Source organism: Anarhichas minor, unplaced genomic scaffold, assembly GCF_050575085.1.
Source record: "Anarhichas minor isolate MPS153535 unplaced genomic scaffold, ASM5057508v1 ptg000073l, whole genome shotgun sequence".
In the NCBI taxonomy this organism is placed as follows: Eukaryota; Metazoa; Chordata; class Actinopteri; order Perciformes; family Anarhichadidae; genus Anarhichas; species Anarhichas minor.
The window spans coordinates 811,715-831,335 of NW_027466519.1; the positions used below are offsets into that span (position 1 = coordinate 811,715).

Here is a 19,621-nt window from a genome sequence, read left to right on the forward strand (position 1 = left end):
TCACTCAGAGGACAGAGTAGAGGAGCTGATTGCCATCAGCCAAATCCTCTCTTCATCCATTTCTGAATGCCTGAAGAACACACCAGGCATGGCGATGCCTCGTCTAACATATCTTTCGGCGTCTTTTTTTTTTTTTTAATTAAAGGGAAAAGCAGACAGATGGCTGACATATGGAGCTTGGACCTGAGGTCTGGGAACAAACTCCCGCCCTTTAAAAAAAAGAAGAAGAAATAACTGTCAGAGGAGAGCAGTTGACTTCAAATGAGAAGAGGTTCAAAATGCGAGCTGGCCACAGCCTCATGACATGAACGAATCCATGACAGATCAAGAGCAATCACATGGGCAGGAGCACTGAGAAATGAATTTGAGTCGAATTCAAAGAAGCCCCTGAGATTGTGTGAGGAAAGGAACATTCCATTTCAAAAAGTGGGCAAGGTTTCAGAAAGTGCATCTTGAATACATCTCTGAGGAAATCACTATTTTGCTGTCAATAAAAAAAATTTAAAAAAGCATAATTTGGACTCTTGGTGTTTTGAGCAGAGGCATCAGTATAATATACTGTACAGTCACACTGATGAGAACTGTTGTGCACGAGCTGAACAGTGAACATCATGAATAGTGCAATATATGACTTTGAGGAAATGAATAAAAACACTCCTTGTCATGGCTGCAAAACAAATTCCTACTTCATTCGTGGGTTTCAGAGAAGTGTCATCACATTAAAAAAAGAACAAATGGATTTAACATCAACCACATTTTATTGAACACATACAAACGAGGCTAATGGAATCCTTAAAACATCATTTTGTAAGCAACAGCCTCAAGAGTGCTGTAATAATCATACTATGATGAGATAGCACTAATGTGGTGCCCAGTTCGGCATAATGCATGGCTGCTGGTTTGGAGCAGAATGCAACACATGCATAAGTTATCATGGAAAGGGTGAGATGTAATTAAGGCATTATTTACTTAAAAACTGGAAGCAGGGGAAGCTGATGAGAAAAGGAAAGGAAATGGTGACTCATAAAAAGTGAAATTTACCAAAGCCAATAGCTTAGAGCAGTCATTGGTCATTTCTTTATCTCCTCATGTCACGTCATATACAAGCTTTTTTCAACAATTATTAAAAAAAAAAAAAAAATGTCAAAGAAAATGGCAACAAATGGTACATGCTGCTATTCTAATTAAAGAAACAGGCTGGATGTGGGCGAGTATTGACTGAAATGATAAAGAGCTCTGTGTGTGTGTGTGTGTGTGTGTGTGTGTGTGTGTGTGTGTGTGAGTGTGCAGCGACTGTGTACAAAGCAGGCCGACGGGATGATGACATTGAGGGGTGTGAAAGCGCAACACCCACTATGGCCAAGAGCAAGTCACCTCCAGTAAATTTCAGCCCGCCACTCGTCACCACGCAAGACTCAAGATGTGAAATTCAAGAACATCACCAATCTGCCGTCCTACATGTAGGACATTTCAACCCTCATTTGAGTTGCTGGATTTGCAGCGCAAGCACAGGATTTCAGGATTAACACGAATATGAAATATGTGTCATGGGTTTCCTTTTTTTATTTTTCATAATTGCCAAAATGTACGCCAAGCAGTGTACAAAAAAATGCCAACGTTTCAGTCGCTTTAATGCTGGATTTCAGGAACTCACTACTACTGCTGCTGTAGATTAGCTGAAGAAATGAGGTCATGTTGTAGCAGACAGAGACTTGATCCCTGTGGCTGCCATTTGAATGGAAGCCGTGCCAGTTAAATAGGGGATAGGGCAAACACATGCAGACACTGCTTCCAGTAAAACCTATTTGACACAAGGCTGCATGCGGGGGATAAAAATTAGACTTTGCATTGGATTTGTTGGGCCGGACGGATGATCCAGGACTGATCCAATATTTGGATGGACGCAGAAGGGGGCCAAGCAGTATAATCTGAGGATGTAGTGAGACAGATTATGGCAAGTTGGTAAACCTGCTGAAGAAAGGGTTACACAGATTAACACTGATGTGACTGGGCACATACAGTAGTCACCCTGATGAGGGCCACAAGTTGAAACACGCTGGTCTGGCAATAAAGTTGTTCTTTGCACTTCCGATGTTGCTCGAAGTGTAAAGAACAACTTGAGACTTTTTCCATTTCTCCATCCAACTTGGAAGTAGTTGAGCTTGTGCCAAAAATCCACATATAGTAGCACTGCAGTGAGCAGTGAAGTCAGTTTCATTTACACAGCCCAACGTTAAAAATGGCAACCTGAGCAGACCCTTGGTTCCAATAAGGGAACACCTGAGGAAGAGCAACAGATAAAGGATGGTATAGAGGGGGATGCTTTCAAATCAACTCGTGACAAGGCAAATATTTTAATGGCACACATTTGCTTTTCAGACATATTAGCGACATGGCAATAGATGGCAATATTTAGGTCTGGCGTTAGACAACAGGGGGGCCTAGGCAAGACTTTCTTTGGGGGGGGCCTCTTTGCTTTGCGTGTGTTTTTGCTTGTACACATACACAGACAAGAAACCATTAAAACTGCTGAACTGTGTCATTGTAAATCCATAAAACAGTTATGAGAATGCGGTAGGATCGTATTATATTTTTGTTTCAAGATTATTGCGATCACATAAAGCAGAAGACAACCATTCATTCACTTTTCCTAAAAATGAACAAAAAAGTAATTGTCATTAATTATTGACTGCATGAATTGAGCCTGAACAATGCTACAAAACCTAATAAAAACTCCAACTTGCCAACCAGATATTATTACAATCGATAAATAGAGAGTGATTTTTATAGTATGGAATTGCTGTGTTTTACGCAAAGTAGCATAACATGGAATCAGGGAAACATCGAAATGTATATGGACAACAGGTATTTGATGTTATCTCCTACTTTCCTGTCCAGCTACATGGATCAAATATGTTTGGCTGTGTTTTAGCTGTTATAATAAATGAACCCACATAATTATGTCATATCTATAATTCACATAAAGTGTCTGCTAGTTATATTGGCCAACTCAATCGGCTCTGTGCAACACGCTCCGTCAACAACAGACTGCACAGAGAGCCGCCTCGGGGACGCTTCTGAAACCAGCTGTCTAGAGGGGGTGCAATCAGCACCAGTGGCCGCATCGCTGCAGGGCGCCCGCAGGAATATCGATCTTGAATCCACCTGCAGCTGTCGCGAGCTTAGGCAAGCGTTACTGATAAATTATTAGCTATCCTTTATATTTCTCTCTCTCCCTTGCATATGCTGCTTATTTCCTATCAGCTAATTTATATCAAATATTGATTTCCACTGCCATTGATTGGATTTTTGTCTCCATGCAACTTCTTCTTTATAAGATTTTATTAAAAAATATATAAAAAACAGATTTGCGGGGCCCTACACAGTTGCTTATTCAGGGTACAAGGCCAGCACTGGCATCGTTGGTCTGTCTGTCCATCAGTTGGTCGATCCACAATTTTGTCTGCACAATACATTTTGTACAGACTTTCACGGTCCATAGAGGATGAAGCTTCATGACTTTGGTGATTCTCTGACTTAACCTGCACCACCATATACTTGACATCTTATGAGTCAAATATCCTGACTACTGTTGGATGGATTGCCATGAAACTTACTACAGACAATCATCGTTATTCATTCTGTGAATATCTCAAAGGATCAATTGGCCCATTTTAAACATTTATAGTTTCCAGACATGTAGCATGTTGACGTGCTACACCAAGATGGTGAACATGGTCGACATTGTGTTTTCTAAACATCAACATGCTAGCATTCTCTGTGTAAGCTTGTTAGCAGGCTGATGTTAGTACTTAGCTAAAAGCAATGCTGTGCTGAATTACAGCCATGGCTCTACACTCATCTGTCACACATGTTGACAATTGTTGACATAAAGACATATCAGTGTCTGTCAGCATGATGAAATTATTCTGTATGTCCATATTATTGACACTATGAAAGAATGAGGTGCTTTGAACTTAATTCATCTTATAGTTTGGATATTTTTCGCTGAAAGTTTTAGTTGGAAATAACTTTGAGACACATATACAGTACTGTCAGAAAACAGCGTTTGCAGCGTGCGCATCAAGGAGATGAAGAACAAAAATTCATAATTGCCATATGTATGCAAATTACATCAATCTGAAGTCATTACTGAAACAATTAATCTTTGGCAATCACTGAAACATTTTAATCACGATCGTTACAAATGGTTGACTATTCATTATGCTCTCTAATTAGATCATAAATTGTATGAATACACTGTTGTGGAAGGTTTTGAAGGATGTGACATGCTGGGGACAAACACAAAAGCCAGCTCGGACTGATGAAGTGTGCTGCATTAATGTGCACTGGGACCCAGGGTTGCTGAGAAGGTACTAAATTCCGGTTCTCTCCGGACTTCATCTGTGAGTGATTTATTGACTAAATGACTGTCGGTTTGAGCCTGCAGATGTGTGGTCAGGTGATGCAGGTGATCACGATCAGGGGTCAAATGTTACAGTATATCATTCAGCCTTCCTGACGTTAGGGACAATCGATAGTCCTGATGTAATTGATTAAATGCTTCCCGCTGGTGTGAGTGAGCTGAGTGGGCCGTGGCAGCGGCTGACACATATTCTTGGTCTAGATGTCATGTGTTGTTGTATTTGTCAGTGTTGTGACGTTTGTGCAGAGCCACGGGAGTTTCGGCAATGTGACAAGAAAGATGTCAGCCATCCCGGTAACCCAACATTTCAGACAATGTCTGTCTAAAAACTGTCACAATTGTACCACAAAATGTTTGCAAAGTGTCAGAGAATTGCATAATTCCATCTCAGTTTCTTTCACTGTCTCAAGGTTATGTTGACATACATCTTGGCCATCATGAAGGGACAAAATAAAGCATCTGTCTGAAATGTCTGCACCCTCCTCAGAATTATTGGAAAATACAGAGCTGCCATCGCAGGTGAATCAATTCAGGCCTGATCTGTAAAAACTGCCATGCCAACCAGTACATTAGCCCCATTTGCACTTCATTATGTGGACCAGTGGGCACAGCAGGCTCCACTACATACCGGAGACGGGGAAAAGCCACTACATCTGGCAGGGTTTGAAATGTGTTTGTGTGTGTGTGTGTGTGTGTGTGTGTGTGTGCGCGCGCGCAAGTATGTGAAAGAAAATGAGGAAAGCGAAGGATGTGATGGCAACAGAGAAAAAGAGGGGTAATCAAAGAGAAGATAGAGGGATGATTTAGGGGTAGAATAATTGACTTTGATGTAGGCTTGGATAGAAACACAACAGATAATCTCTGCTGGCTGCTGCGCTTTTCTTTTGTCACAAAAGGATACAACAAAAAAAAAAACGCAAAAAAAAAAAAGGGGGGGGGGGTGTTGGTTTGAGGGTTTGTGTTTGAGTAAAATGCAACCCTATTGCTCTTCTCACAGGCTAAATCTAAAAAAATCATATGGGAATTTACAGATACAGATATTTAAATTTGATTTATTTTGTATTTTAGTAGCACGAAAGGTATACATTCTAAAGATCTTCCTCCCCCCTCTCTGAGACTGTCTGTCCCTCATCACCCCGTCCTCTCTAACTTGGTGTATTGTTCTCCCTCTCAGGGCCCTGATCAGAGATCTGAGACTCGGTGGCTCTATAAAGGAAAACATAGCTTTCTCATCACTATGTGTTTGTGTAAAAGTAGACTAGGTGTTTTATCCCCCCTCAGGAGCAAGGCTATAAGTCCAACTACACAGCACACATCTGTTTTTGGAGCTTGTCAAAAGTCTTGGAGTCAGTGCAATGCCTAATTTCTAAACCTAACATACTGTGGAAGTACTGATATAAAAAGAATTACCAGCGTGAAGGGAGGCTATCACCAGTAACTTTGTGGATTTCTTTGGCACATCCTGTAGCTGTGGATTTGCATCGTGTAGAAAGAAATGCCAAATGTAAGAGTTTAAATCAACTGAACAGAAAAATAACTGTGGAGACAAGTCTGACCCCACCGCATCGCAGATGGCAAACTGCGATAAACTAAACTCAATAACATATTTTTTACTCTGTTAACAACCTTGCAAGACAACTCTATCCTTACAAAATGGTTTCATCATGCCCTGTTCATGGTGTGCGTTTCAGAGAGGCCGCAGTGGCTTACTTTGCACTCACTGGAGAGTTAAGGGCTTATATACAGGCTGACCGTGGACTTCTGGCCGTTGCATACACACAGGAAAACTCTATCAATTGATATGGTGAGAAAACATGGTTTCTTTCTTTCTTTTCATCAAAACATAAACACAGACCTTTGTGCAGCTTTATTCATCATTTTAGAATTTAATTTCAATCCTAGAGAACAAATATTTGTTCACAATAGGACTATTGCTATTAGTTTCTATGCTTACAAGCATAAAAAGTATTCTTGCATTGTGTAAACAAGCAACCAACCACTTTCTCTAACAATCTGAGACTTTGTGCCCAGCAGCCCTCCATCTTTGAGAAATACAAAAGAATCCCTCATTATTCACGGAGATTTTCGTAGCACAGATGGTAAGACAATATTTCATGAATTCCTGTCAGGTTTTTTTTGGTGAATCACCGTTATAAATCATGCAAAGTTTGCTCTTATTTGCATAAAGTTAACCTTTTTTCAACTTTTGACATGTCATTGACATTTTCTCTGGCTGCGGACCAGGCCTGTGTTGCCTGCTATCCTATAATGAAGGAGCTGTATTTACCATTCAGAGCATTAATATACCAGCAAACAACTATTGTTTGCTGGAAGAATCGCCGACCCTGCTTTTCGACTTAGAAGGTTGAATTCTAAAGCTCATTTAGATCGATTTTTTATTTAGAATCGAAATCGTAACCCCCCCTAGATCTGTTCCATCATCAGGAGAACATCGTTTGTCTGTTCCGTTCAAAATGCATGCGACTATTTTCCTGATATGCCACCTCTATGGTTGAGGATTGGTTAGATTTAGACAACTTCATTAATGTTAGTGAGAGACTGGGACAACCAAGTGGCGTACGGATTAAGATGCTGACCATGAATTGCAAGGTCCCATAGCTGAAGTCTGGGCAGGGACCTTAGTGGCATGCTGTCTCCTTCATTTCCTGTATTCTTTTCACTATCGCGATCTAATAACCCCCCCAAAAAAAAATAAAGAAGACTCATGGTAGGAGACAAAAGTGTGTCAAAGAGAGACATTTGGTAACATCCACGCAGATCTTTTTTCGTGGCATCTCGCTACTTTCGCCTCAGCAGTCATTATTTGCCCGACCACAAGAAGCCAATTCTCAAGAAAATGTACACGTAGCTATTCTTAAGAGATTGACAAAAACGACCAATGCTTTTGCTTTTCTGGTGGAGACATGCTCATTTTATTTGACCCACCAACCCCTGACCTACAGAGCAGTTTGATACTCTGCGATTGACTTTATAGTCCTATGTGTACACATATAAAAACACAAGCTCAAGTTGCACCATACGTGCACTTTTTACTTTCCCTGCAGGAGTAAGCTTCTCCCTAGTGTGCTGCTGCAGTAATATGGCACCGGGGGAATGGGTGGTTGCTGGTGTTTTAACAGGGATGACCAATTCACTTCTCTCCTCTCTGCTGGTAGCGCTTATCAGCCAGCACCATGTCCTGAGCACCGCTTCCACTTCACAAGGCCACCAACACCTCGACTGCCACTAGATGTTTACACTGATCCCTTCATAGAGGACTCCCTTGGGCTGCTGTCTCTGTTTGTGTGTGTGTGTGTGTGTGTGTGTGTGTGTGCGTGTGCGCACGACTCCCTTGGGCCACAACTCAGCTTGTCTGCATTGAGCCTCGTGGACTGACAATGCCGGGTCTGTTCCTCCCGAACCACATTCGAACACTGCGTGCCAGGGGACGAGCGATGAAAGAGTGGACAAGGACAAGTGCTCATTCAGTCCTGAGCCACCTTGATGTGAACAAAAACTATAAAGCAATGGGTCAAATATAATGGCTGCATGATTTCAGAAACGTAGGACTGTCACACTGTAGGATTGTCATAGTACATGAATGCGTAGAATCATGGTTGCTTTCATGCATAGCCTGTTTGTAGTGATTCAAACAAACTCTGCTGTGTTTTCACGTTTGGTTGTGTTCCTTTAGGGAAGTCTGACACATATTATACACGGTCTGGCTGTATCGCGCTTTAAAGGTGCTAAATACGGAATTCAGAGCATTTCTTTTGCCTCCACACGGCTCTCAACATGGCGACAGCTGAGCCCAGGGCTAACAGTGCTTCCAGTGCTAACGGTGCTGACAGAGCAAACAGTGGTAACCTAACGGTTCAAAATGGTGTTGTCAGCTGTTACAACCGTATGGAGCGCATTGCAGAGCGGCTATGTAAACAAGGCCCGAATAACAACACACACAGAGGGAGAGTGACTTCATTCTCTGCTACGGTAGACATGAATCCACTATATCTTTACATTGTAAATAGTTGTTTGCTGCCATCTTAATGTTCTGAATGGGTTACACACGTACTAAAAATAACTTGTAATGTTATTTCGCCCTGTCCCTGTCAACTGTTTTTTTTGATATGAACCAAATGTAAGTTCAAGTGTTAAAGTGAGATAAAGAAACGCAAATAAAAAGCACAGCTTCATTTAGAGAGCTTAAACTGCAGAACATTCGCGTTACAAATTCCACAGCTGTAAGAATTACAGCCGTAAACGCACGGGTGGCTACACAAATCCTGTTAGCAGGCCTGCTCTATGTTTTCAGGAATGTCAAAGCAGAAAAGCACATAATGCAATGTATCAAAGATATAAAGAAAGGACATCTAAATGACTTCTAAAAAGGCAATTTGTGCCGAAATGGGAATCACTGATGATATGAGGTCATCTTTCAGCATCATCCAGGAAGTCATGCTAAACATATCGTCAGATTTTGAGTCGTGTTTTTCTCTTATATACACTGAAACATGCCCTTGAGTCTTGTAAGTAGCACTTAGCTAAGCACCGAGCAGTCAAATACCCTGCAGCCAATGTTGAAAACGTCCATGCTTGAAAAAGTCTTTCATTAGTCATCCAGCAGAAGAAAAGAACACAAGCAGCAAATTGAAGCCTCAGATGGCCGCTCTGTCAATAAGGGCGCATTTCTGCTTCCTGTTGCTCATTTCACTCTCTTTCAAGCCTTGACACTAACCAGTAGGAAGTGGCCGAGACAGGCCTGTAATTTTCTTCTCTGACACATGGTGTAGGTGTGTACTTGCATACATATACAGTCAAACACATCTGCAACTTTCACCATGCCTTTTTTCACTCATTGATCTATTCCGTGGAAACAATCTTAAGATTATTGAAACCTGCAAACACACCTAAAAAATAACGAGTTAGTCTCGCTCAACTTGTGAGGATAAAAAAGGAGAATAACTTACAATTTGGATGAGATGGTGGGTGAGGAGACGAAGGCCAACAAAATAGTTGAAGGCGAGTGAACTTTGTAAGCACGAGGTTAACTGCAGCGGAGCTGTGGCTCTGCACGGAATATTAAATGAATACACGCTTTCACTCTTTTCATGCCATCTTTAGCCAGGAATGTTATTTTTTAAAGCAAAAAGCAAGTGGAAATAGAAGGGATTTGATGTGTTTTGTGTCAGTTTGTATGTCAAGAGAGCGAGACAAAGGGAATGAGAGTGAGTCCTCTGGGCCAAAACACAGCTCGTCTGTACTGAGAAAAGTGGAGTGACGCTGCCAGATCTCCTCCAGTCACCAATGTTGTGGGCCAGAAAATGGCCAACTTGAGAGGGAACAGGGTGAAATGGTCATCCAGGACTTTGCAAATCTTTACATAAGTGGTGAAACAAAAGAAGAGCAAACTGAAAATGTACATCTGCACAATGCAGGTTTGTGCAGCTACATTTGAAGCCAAAGTGCCTGACACAGATGACAGTGGGGGGCTGAAAGACTGTTGTGCAAAACACACTCCAGAGTTGAGGCCCCGTTTCTGTTTCATTAGACTTGAAAATGAGGAGACATAAAAGTGTTGTCATCCATACAGTATACAGAAAACTTAACTATTATCTGCATAAAAGCAGAAATCACTGTAATACGATAGAACAAATAGTGGATTTTCTTTACTATTTACATCCTGTACTTGTTCATCTCTGAAGCGGGCAGCATTATCAGTCGAATTGTTGTCTAAGTAATGTATTCATGGTCTCTATCTCTTCAAATCAAAAAAGACGTATTTACCAATTCAAAATGCTAATGATGTCAAATAGGGAAAACAAGGGAATCATTTCCTCCCTCATCTATCTGATTTTACAAGATTTACCTTAGTTACATACACAGAAACTGTCACCGATCACCATTAAGAGGAACAGCTTATGTATTTCTTATTGTCTAATACAACATCACTGTATAGAGTATATGTTTAAATGCAGTAAATCCCAATGATTATAAAACAGTTCAATGTCTAGTTAATTAAAAAAAGAACAAGACAATCTTAAGCTTCCATTATTGAATTTGATTGTTTGTTTGCTGGCTTATCTATTTGTATGAAGATGAATCATACTGAAGGCCCCTTGATATTACACGAACAACAGGCTGTCTTTAATGAGGTTAGATCCACCTACTGAATAGGGAAGTTCTGCATACAATGATGACAAATCCAGGAGCACAACATATACGGAGATCAGTTCATCTATAGCAAATAAAGTCTGACCTACATTTATCAAATCACCGGCATATAAAGCAGTGATTAATCCTAATTTACAGGAAACCAGAGTGATTCTAAGAAATCTCTTGTTAAATTAGTTCCCAACTTGATCTTATCCACGATACAAGGGATAGTTGCATCACCTTCTGGGCCTTGTTAATGAGTATTTCAGTCTCCACTGGAAATTATCCTCTGTAACTAATCTAAAGTGGATAATAGAGGGAAGAAAGCCTTCGGTCTTCGATATTTTTAACATCAACATTTACTCTTATCTGACACTGATTATTATTATTATTATTGTTTTGTCTCCTGTGGGTCATTTTCCTCACATACAGTATTTATACACAGGACACAATTTTCCAAATTCACCAATTATTGCAATAGCACTGCCTATTTAAAGGTTATCAGTGGAGTTTTTGAGCACTGGTAGCACTATGGTGCAATGTTTAATTGAGCTAGTCCATGTGCAGTGGAATGCACATCTGAGAGCATGCAGTCGATAAACTTTGTTTATTTACTGCACCAGGTACAGTACCTTTACCCTACCCAAGATCTTTAACCTTTTCGCCAATGAAAAACTTGCATCATACTTACAAAAGTAACTTAGCCGGTGCTTAAATATCCACTCTATCATATTAGTGGACACATTTTTTATTTTTATTTAGGTGTTTAAGGCTAATGTGGATTGAACAAAGTGATGGATTGACGCTCATTGTTAGAGTCACTAAATCAAATTTAAAGAGGCAGCTATGCAGCGGAGTCATTAAGTTGAATGGCAGTGAACAGGAGAAACTCTATGTCACTTTTCGAGGACACCAGACGTTAGCATTACTCAAAAAGAAACCAGACAATTCAAGTTTTTCAAATAAGAGACCATAAATTCCAGTCAAAATGTCCCAGACTAATTAGTGTCAGTTCAACACCAGGATTAAAAGACATGAACTGCGGTACTGTAAACTCAGCTTCCCCCTGTCAGTTAATCACCATCTCTGTTCAAATATTTATATCTAGTGAGGTTTATTCTCATGTTTCAGTTGTCTTTTAGATATGATTTAATGTTGCTCTCTCTAAGCTAATAATAATATTTAGAGAACACGCAAACACCAATTAACCAGTAAATAATGGATGCAAAATACTGATGGTGACTGATGGTTTTATTATTTCAGTCCAGTGACAGAAAAATAAGAATCTTACAGATCTCATGCATCACACACACAAACAGAACCACATCTGTAGACATATGTGGACACACAGTCGCTTGCATCTTTCTGCTAATCAGTGTACAAACACACACACACACCCATGCGAACCCCTGAGCAGATCAAGGCTTATCCACCCACAGTGGTGATAGCGCCACGGGATGATGAAGGCTTGCGCCCAAAGTACCAGCTTATATCTGCAGATCAATGGCTGACCTCCCAACCAGCCACAGCCCGACTGACCAACACCACACAGCTTAAAGCCCAGCCAAAGGCACTGCTCCAAGCTGCATGCTCAATATTATATCAGTCTAATGATTCTCCCCAGGATCCCAGACTCTTGTCAGTTTGTCAGTTCATTTTTTCTCTGTTCGTCTTTCTAGGTCTTTGTCACTGCCTTTTGCTTTTGTTGTCACTGCCTCGAAGTCTGTATTTGTGCTTGTGTCTGGGAAGGAGACCTTTTCTGGGAATGTCAGAAAAACACATAAAAGAGCAATGTTTTTTGGAGGTGCAGAAGGTGAATTTTAACATTCTGTAACTATCATTTCCAAAGCCAAGAAAGTGCTTTGAAATGTATGAAACCAGGAATGAGACTGCCGCTGTAAGAAACCAAAGTTTCCTTCAGGCATCGAGACACTTTAAACCACTTTGGCCGAAGGCATTGCTCTTGGTCAGCCAAGCATGAACTGCATATACAATCTCACAATCTGACTGGCTCCAGAAAAAGCAGATAAAATTAAGCACACCGGTTATCACATATGAGTGAAAACCCATGTTTAATCATTTGAAAAAGCAGATTATTATTAGCCAACGTAGATTGAGACTTTTTCTGCCTGTGTTTGTCTGCTAGCTGTATTTTTTTAAATGTTTGTCCTAATGCATGGATAAGGGGGATGTGGCTCCTGACAGAAAAAACTGTCAAGGACCCACACAGTCACACACTGAGACACTTTAAGACACTTTCAAACTAAAAAGACGGTGAACAAGCTAAATATTATACCTTCTAAACATCAGTATGTTAGCGTTGTAATCGTGAGCCGGTTAGCACGCTGATATTAGCACGTTACTCAAAACGCCACTGTGCCTACCAGACGCATCATGGTATTGGAGACACAGCAGGAACTACCACAGAGGCGGTTTTGAGTACTTTGCCGGATGTTGTGATTTGTCTGTTTGTGGACAGATGTCTTCACTGCAATAATGTCGAAACCGTGCAAGATGCTGTCACAAAACTTTACATGTGTGTAGTTGAGATCAAAACGAAGGCTGATTTTGAAGATCGGTTTAGGGGGTAATTCATGGAGAAGGGGGCCATTGGCCCCTAACTGGTCCGATTTGGTGTCACGGCTGTTGTGATCCCATTGCAATATTGTCTCTCGTATGATTATGTGACCATGACCATGTGTATTTTGTTATTCACCTTTAAAAGACATTTAATCTACACAATTACAGTGACCGACTATTTTGAGAGAGCAAGAAGGGAGAAATCAGAACAAGCACTAGGGAAAAAAATAACTCTCAGTCAACAGGCACAGAGGTAGCAGGCTTGCACAGATAACACCAGGCCAACTGCACAAACAGATCCTTGCAAATTTAGAGACGCAGCTCTTTTGATTTTTTTTTCAGCAAAAGCGAGGCATCGATTGTGGGTAAAAGAGCTTGTGTTTTTGTGTAATCTAGGACACCGCCTGTCTTTTAATGGCAGTCACTGAAAAGCTCCCCTCTGTGGTTTCCACAGAGATTCTGTAGTATGGTCCAAATTTTTTATTTTGTGAATGCAGTGAAGCTGGGGTATAGTTCACATGTGGTCAGTCATCATTAATAACAAAAAACATGTTTTTACTTTGAGTATTTTGAGTCATAGCAACATAATGCTGTTTTCATCCCTTATTTTTTGTCCTCTACACTTTGTCTTACCGTGCACGGTAGCTGGATTCTGGTCGGTCACGAGATCACGCTGGAAATATGACTAAAATCACATGAAAATCCATCACGTCAGGCTTCAAGTAATGCGTATTTGCGTTCGGAATGCTAGAGCACGGACCAATCAGCGTCCTGTTAGGAGCTACTGGCAGCTACGGACAGGGCTTAGGTGTGTGTGATACGACGCAGAGAGATAACTGTTTGTTTAAAACAACAATGGCCGCCACTAAAGAGGTTAGCGTAGGTGCTGCAGTAGCATCTGTTGTATCACAACTGGATAGTATCTCTTCATTGAAAGAAGAGCAATGAACGGCACTGAAGGATTTTCTTGATGGAAAAGCAGCATCTGGCGGGTCAGGTTGCACTTACTCTCTGAACCCTTCTTTATTGTTTTTTTGACTGTTTCAATCTTTGTGGAGTAGGAGCATTTGGTTTGTCTTGGTGGCAGTTTCTTAACCAGGCTCCCCGACATATGACAACCACAGCATTGAATCATTTCTCCCTCTCTCTTTATTTCTTTGCCTCAAGTCCACATTCAAATTTGCATGCCTTTGAGTTTGTGTTATAGCTGTCAAGTCTGTGGGATCAAACTAATCAAAGTAAATCCTTATGAGAAACATGCAGGATAAACAAGTGATTAGAAGGCCAAGCTTGTGACTGTGAGAGAGAGAGAGAGCGACCAACCCACAGTTAGCCAGCAGAGCTTATTCTGCCAGGACTGCTTCACTACCTAATCCCACCCTGTTTGTCAACCCCTCCAGCCCTACATATATCATCTTCAACTCAGATTGCAGGAGCTGGAGTTCAGAATGATCCAGAAGTTGGAGTAGAAGTGTTGCCTGGAGATGTTAACAACAGCAGGATAAGTAGAGGATTTGCAGCAGCTGTTACAAAAAAGAAGAAAAATCCCTCACGACAATCTCCTCTCGTTGGTGCCCCAGTAGATTTCTGTTTTATTGTAGAGAGCAGTTTTCCTTTTGGCTTCAACAAAACTGTGAGAAAATTCTCAACTGCAATCCAGATCGTCGGGGTCAAGGTTTTTAGATGCCAACGTTGCTGTGCGGTCATATAAGCTGCACAGTCCATTCAGAACGTAATGGACTGTGCATCAAACACTGGATGTCAATCCAATCTGCACAGTATACGCCACAAACTATTGGTAATGGTTGTGGCCTGAGAGCAAGCGTTCATTATTTGTGGTTGTTTTATGAGTGTTAAGCACATTGGCAGTGTCTCGATTTATCGATCAATCAAAGTGGTCACTGTCAACTCTGCTTCAGTTTAATGTGTAATGACTTGCTGAAATACACACTCGATTATGGCTGGAATAACAAACTAGCATCGGGGCTGAAGAGTCACTTTCTCAACATCTACTGTTGTGAGTTTTGTTCATGTGTTGACAACCAAAGTATCAACCAACTTCCAGGTTCACTTGTCTCTACTTTAGTTTTCGTCTGCTCTTAAGTTACAGCTTCAAGCATGATTATTTGCTTCCATGTGCATATCTGAAGTTAAAAGTGTGTCTATTCTGACGGACAACTAAATGTGAGCACCTCATTATTTTTAAGACGATGAGTCGTAGCTACCAGGCTGCAGTTTAGGCACCAAAGTCATTGATATTCTATCTTGGGTTCAATGATGAGGAGCTCAAATTTAACTAGTCAGGAACCATCATGCGCAATTATCTAATGGCCCAGAGTCGGCATTTTGGCTTCCAAAAGTAATGTGGAGAGTTCATGAAAACAGTGAGGATCTCACAACCAATATGAAAGAGGTTTAAGATCTTTGGGACTTTTTTGATATTCTATTCTGGGTTATGTCTAGCCTGAATAAAGTGAAGAGTTATTCGGTCTTGCTTATATATCTGAGAAACATCTCTGATTGATTTGGGGTATTTTCTTGCTTTTTCTAATACTCCCTTTTGTCACAGCGATGAAGTTGTTTTCCCCATCTGCAGCTGATTCAGAATGCAGCAGATTAATGACGAAGTTAGAACAATTCTTGGTGCAAAACACATTATTTATTTTTATGTGTAGAAAACTATGCATATTTAAATCTAATATATTTTGAGAAATGTGAGACACATTTTTGCGAGAATAACTTAACTGTACAGCTATAGTATTATCTATTAAACAACACATATCCAAATGCCAATAACAGAGCCAGAAATGTGGCCACATCGATGCACAATCACAGATTAGAACAACATTTTGTGTGAAATTGTGTCAGAAACCTCCTAACAAGTGAAGCCAATGCTGGAAGCGCCTTAAACTTGCATTCTCTCCAATGGCAATCAAGGAAGACTCCTCTGGTTGCAACAATTTGTCTGATTGAGAAAATGACCCTACTTCTCCTACTTCATCTATTACCACAGAGGAACTCGAGGCTTCAAAACCGTAGTACACAAACCAACGGGGGACATCAGGGTAACTACGTGCACTTCTTATATACAGTCTGTGGTGTAAATTCAGCTTTGATTCAGTGTATCAAATCATTACAACATGGTCTGTGTTGTTTTCATGTCAGATGTTGGACTATGTGTCTTGATACATGTTGAAACATCTGATACACTTCCCTACAGTACCTACCACACATTTTCTATACTCCTATCACTAGCCCAGATATGGAGCACCACTCTCTTGGGCAGACCCCACTCCAGCTCCCTTCATTCCCTCTGCTGCCCTTATAAAAGGCCTGCAAGACTTTCACAAGTTCAAAGCGACCAGAGAGAAAACCCGAAGCGACCTCTGACCCTGTCGATAGTCAAAGTCTCAGAGGCATGTGTCAGTCGGAATGGCGTTCGTGCAGCCCTTTTCCAGGCTGTGGGATCACGAAATTCCCTCGGGGACTTGTAGCCTTTTCCAAAGGCAGATGGACAGAGCAACGAAAAACGGAAGACAGCCAACATTCTGGGCTTTCAGTGTCCAATAAATTCATCAGTTTCAAGTGGAGGAAAGTGATGGGAAATCATTATGGTAGAAGAGATAGAGAGTAATATCTAAATAGTGAACCGTCTCCCCAGGCCTCAAATGACTAATTACTTATTATAAATGGATGAGGAAAAGCTGGGTTTTCAAAGTAAACACTGGTGAGCAGGCTAACTTAAAAAAAATAAAAAAACAACAACAACTGAAAGGTGGATATGGTTACAGAAGGGCCGGGTACATTGAGTCAGTATTTACTTTGAATTTAGGGCAAGAGTCTTCCTGATATTTAAATCTAGAAAAACAAAGGGATTTCTTTGCTAATGTTTCAGCACAAAGAGGAAAAACATGTCAAAGCAAGAGTATTAGAGAGAGAGAGAGAGAGAGAGAGAGAGAGAGAGAGAGAGAGAGAGAGAGAGAGAGAGAGAGAGAGAGAGCAAGGAAAAGTACAGATAAGAACAGAAATAGAAATGGAAAAGAAATCTTGGGTGACCTTTTTAGCAAGAACGAATTCACAGAGGGGTGAGGTTGAGATAAGGCTAATACACTGAGGAGAACATCTTTATTCCAACCTTTTCTCCTGCTGATATTTCGCCAAACAACGGGCAGTAACAAACAGGCAAAGCCCACCACCTGTGATCCTGAACTCTGTTAAGGATCGGACTAAGCTGACACGAAGCACTGCATCATGTCTGAGGAACTCCAAACCGGCCTCATCTTGAATGTCCTTCTTTATTTATAGCCCCAACACTGAACATGCTAAACCTCTGAATAAACACACCACTCTTGCTGACTGTTTGCGCTGGCACGGTACGAAGAACCTCGTACTCATACCTTCGCACTCTCAGATATTAGAAATGAATTTGCATTCATCAGCTACACTGCCCTCGGGGGGGGGTTTAGTTAAAATTACAATACAGCTGGGGCAGTTTATCTTTTGAAAAGCCTGTTAATTTGTTCAGGAGGAAACGGTGTTTTCATTTGCATGTTGAATAAGGAGTAGCTGAGAACCCTTTTCCGACCTGTTACACCACTCTCTCCACCGCTAATGAGGCAGGGAATTACTGATTCCACTGGGAGCCCATCGCATGACAAACACGCCATGACTTTACAGTTGGCTCAGGGCAGGTCCAATGCAATGTACGTGTGTGAGCGTCTGTGTATCTGTGTGCGCACGTGTGATTGTATACGTGAATATTCATGACTCTGTGTGCGCACAAATGTCTGTGTGTTTTTCCAGCGGCTAGGGTTAACAGCCTGCAATTACATGCAAAATAATTTGATTCGTTTGGATTAGATCAAATACAGCCGATTAAGGCGAGAGAGAAAATAGCCAATAAAAGAGCCCTTTGCTTAAGTGTGCTGATTGTGCTGTGCAACTAAGGTACAGACGCTGACTGGGCATGGGAATGTATGACAACTAAAGGACATATTTTAAATGCTATCACTCACATAAATTATTCCTACTTCATTTGTAATTGGTTGGAAGTGATGTGATGGCAGGTAATTTCATAATCTAGATTTAAAGATTAAAGGACACATTTACTGAATATGTTGGCATGACTTCTCTCTATTTGTCAGTATAGTATGGAATCATGATGGACAAACGGCCAACATAACATTCGCATTGGCAGTCGGTTATTTGTCATATTGGAGGTTTAATGTACATGTTTTGCAGCAACCTGATTTCTCGAAATAAAATTAAAAGCTGAGTATTTTGCGATCAGTTTGATCAACAGGTTAAAGTCCTCAACAACATTGGAGCACAAAACATATGTTTTTATTAACTGAAAAATAAAAGTAGCTTTACTCTTACCAAACAGTTTGTTCACCTCCACTTTTGTGTATAATATGACTATAATATATCACCTTTCTGCACAGGATTTAATATAGCAGACTGAGATCTACTGGTGTATCTACCAGCCGCGATAGTTATTCCCCTTGTAGGTCTGTGTGTGAGTCATCGTGGCAAAAATGTGATCCCGGAGACACCCTCTGTAGCAGGAACTTTTGAGTACTTTGCCAGCTGTTTCTATTTCTGTCTGTCTGTGGACAGATTTTTGTCAGCGCGATAGCTTTGCAGTTGCATAAGATACAGTCGTGAAACTTTACAGGTGTGCAGTTTGAATCAAAATGAAAGTCGACTTTTTTGCCACTGCACACTGGATAGCACCCCCCACTTTTCACCCCTGGCTCAATTTGGCGCCACTGCTGGTGTGATCCCATCGCAAGATGTTCTCTAACCACTGTGACCCAAAAGATGGATGGGTAATCCAACTGAATTTAATGGTGCGTGTAAGCTGCTGCTGATCGTATATGGTGAGGTCAAAGGTGGCACACGATTATTCTCACAATGTCCTGAAGAGTTTTACAGTCCTATCAAAAAAGTGCCGAAAAAAGTAAAAGGAGTCAAATCTAGAGTGAAGAGAATCTACTTATTCCAGCTGACAGCACATGTTGGAAGAAAGGACGTCCAGGGAGATTCTCAGTATTGTTTTGTCACGAGTTAGACTGTGTTGGAGGAGAGGGGAGGAGATGGATCGGGGGGGGGGGATAAAAGATAATGGGGAGGAGAAGAGAGTAACTCCAGGGAACATAAATAGTTAATGATGCCTTTGCCACTAGGAGAAACTCGCAAGAGCGACTTGTAAAGTAAACTGTCCATAAACACACACCCACACTCAGTGAATAGGCAATCACTGGGCGACAGTATGCAAACACGTACAGCGTTCCACACACCAAGTCCGAACGGCTGTCTTGAACAAAGATCCACACACTCTCGCACATCCTCCAGCCCCCACCTCCTGTGATCAGAATGTGAATTCACACCGCCATCATGGGAATATCAAGTGCTTTAAGTAAAGTTTTTCTTTCTTTATCATTAGGAAATCCAACATCT

The 19,621-nt window shown here is 41.1% G+C and overlaps 1 protein-coding gene across 1 annotated transcript in view; it reads right to left on the minus strand.

Annotated features, from left to right (window-relative positions):
- LOC142935530 (transmembrane protein 132C) overlaps nt 1-19,621 on the minus strand; it is a 126,643-nt gene that overhangs the window by 63,191 nt on the left and 43,831 nt on the right. The window lies entirely within an intron of this gene.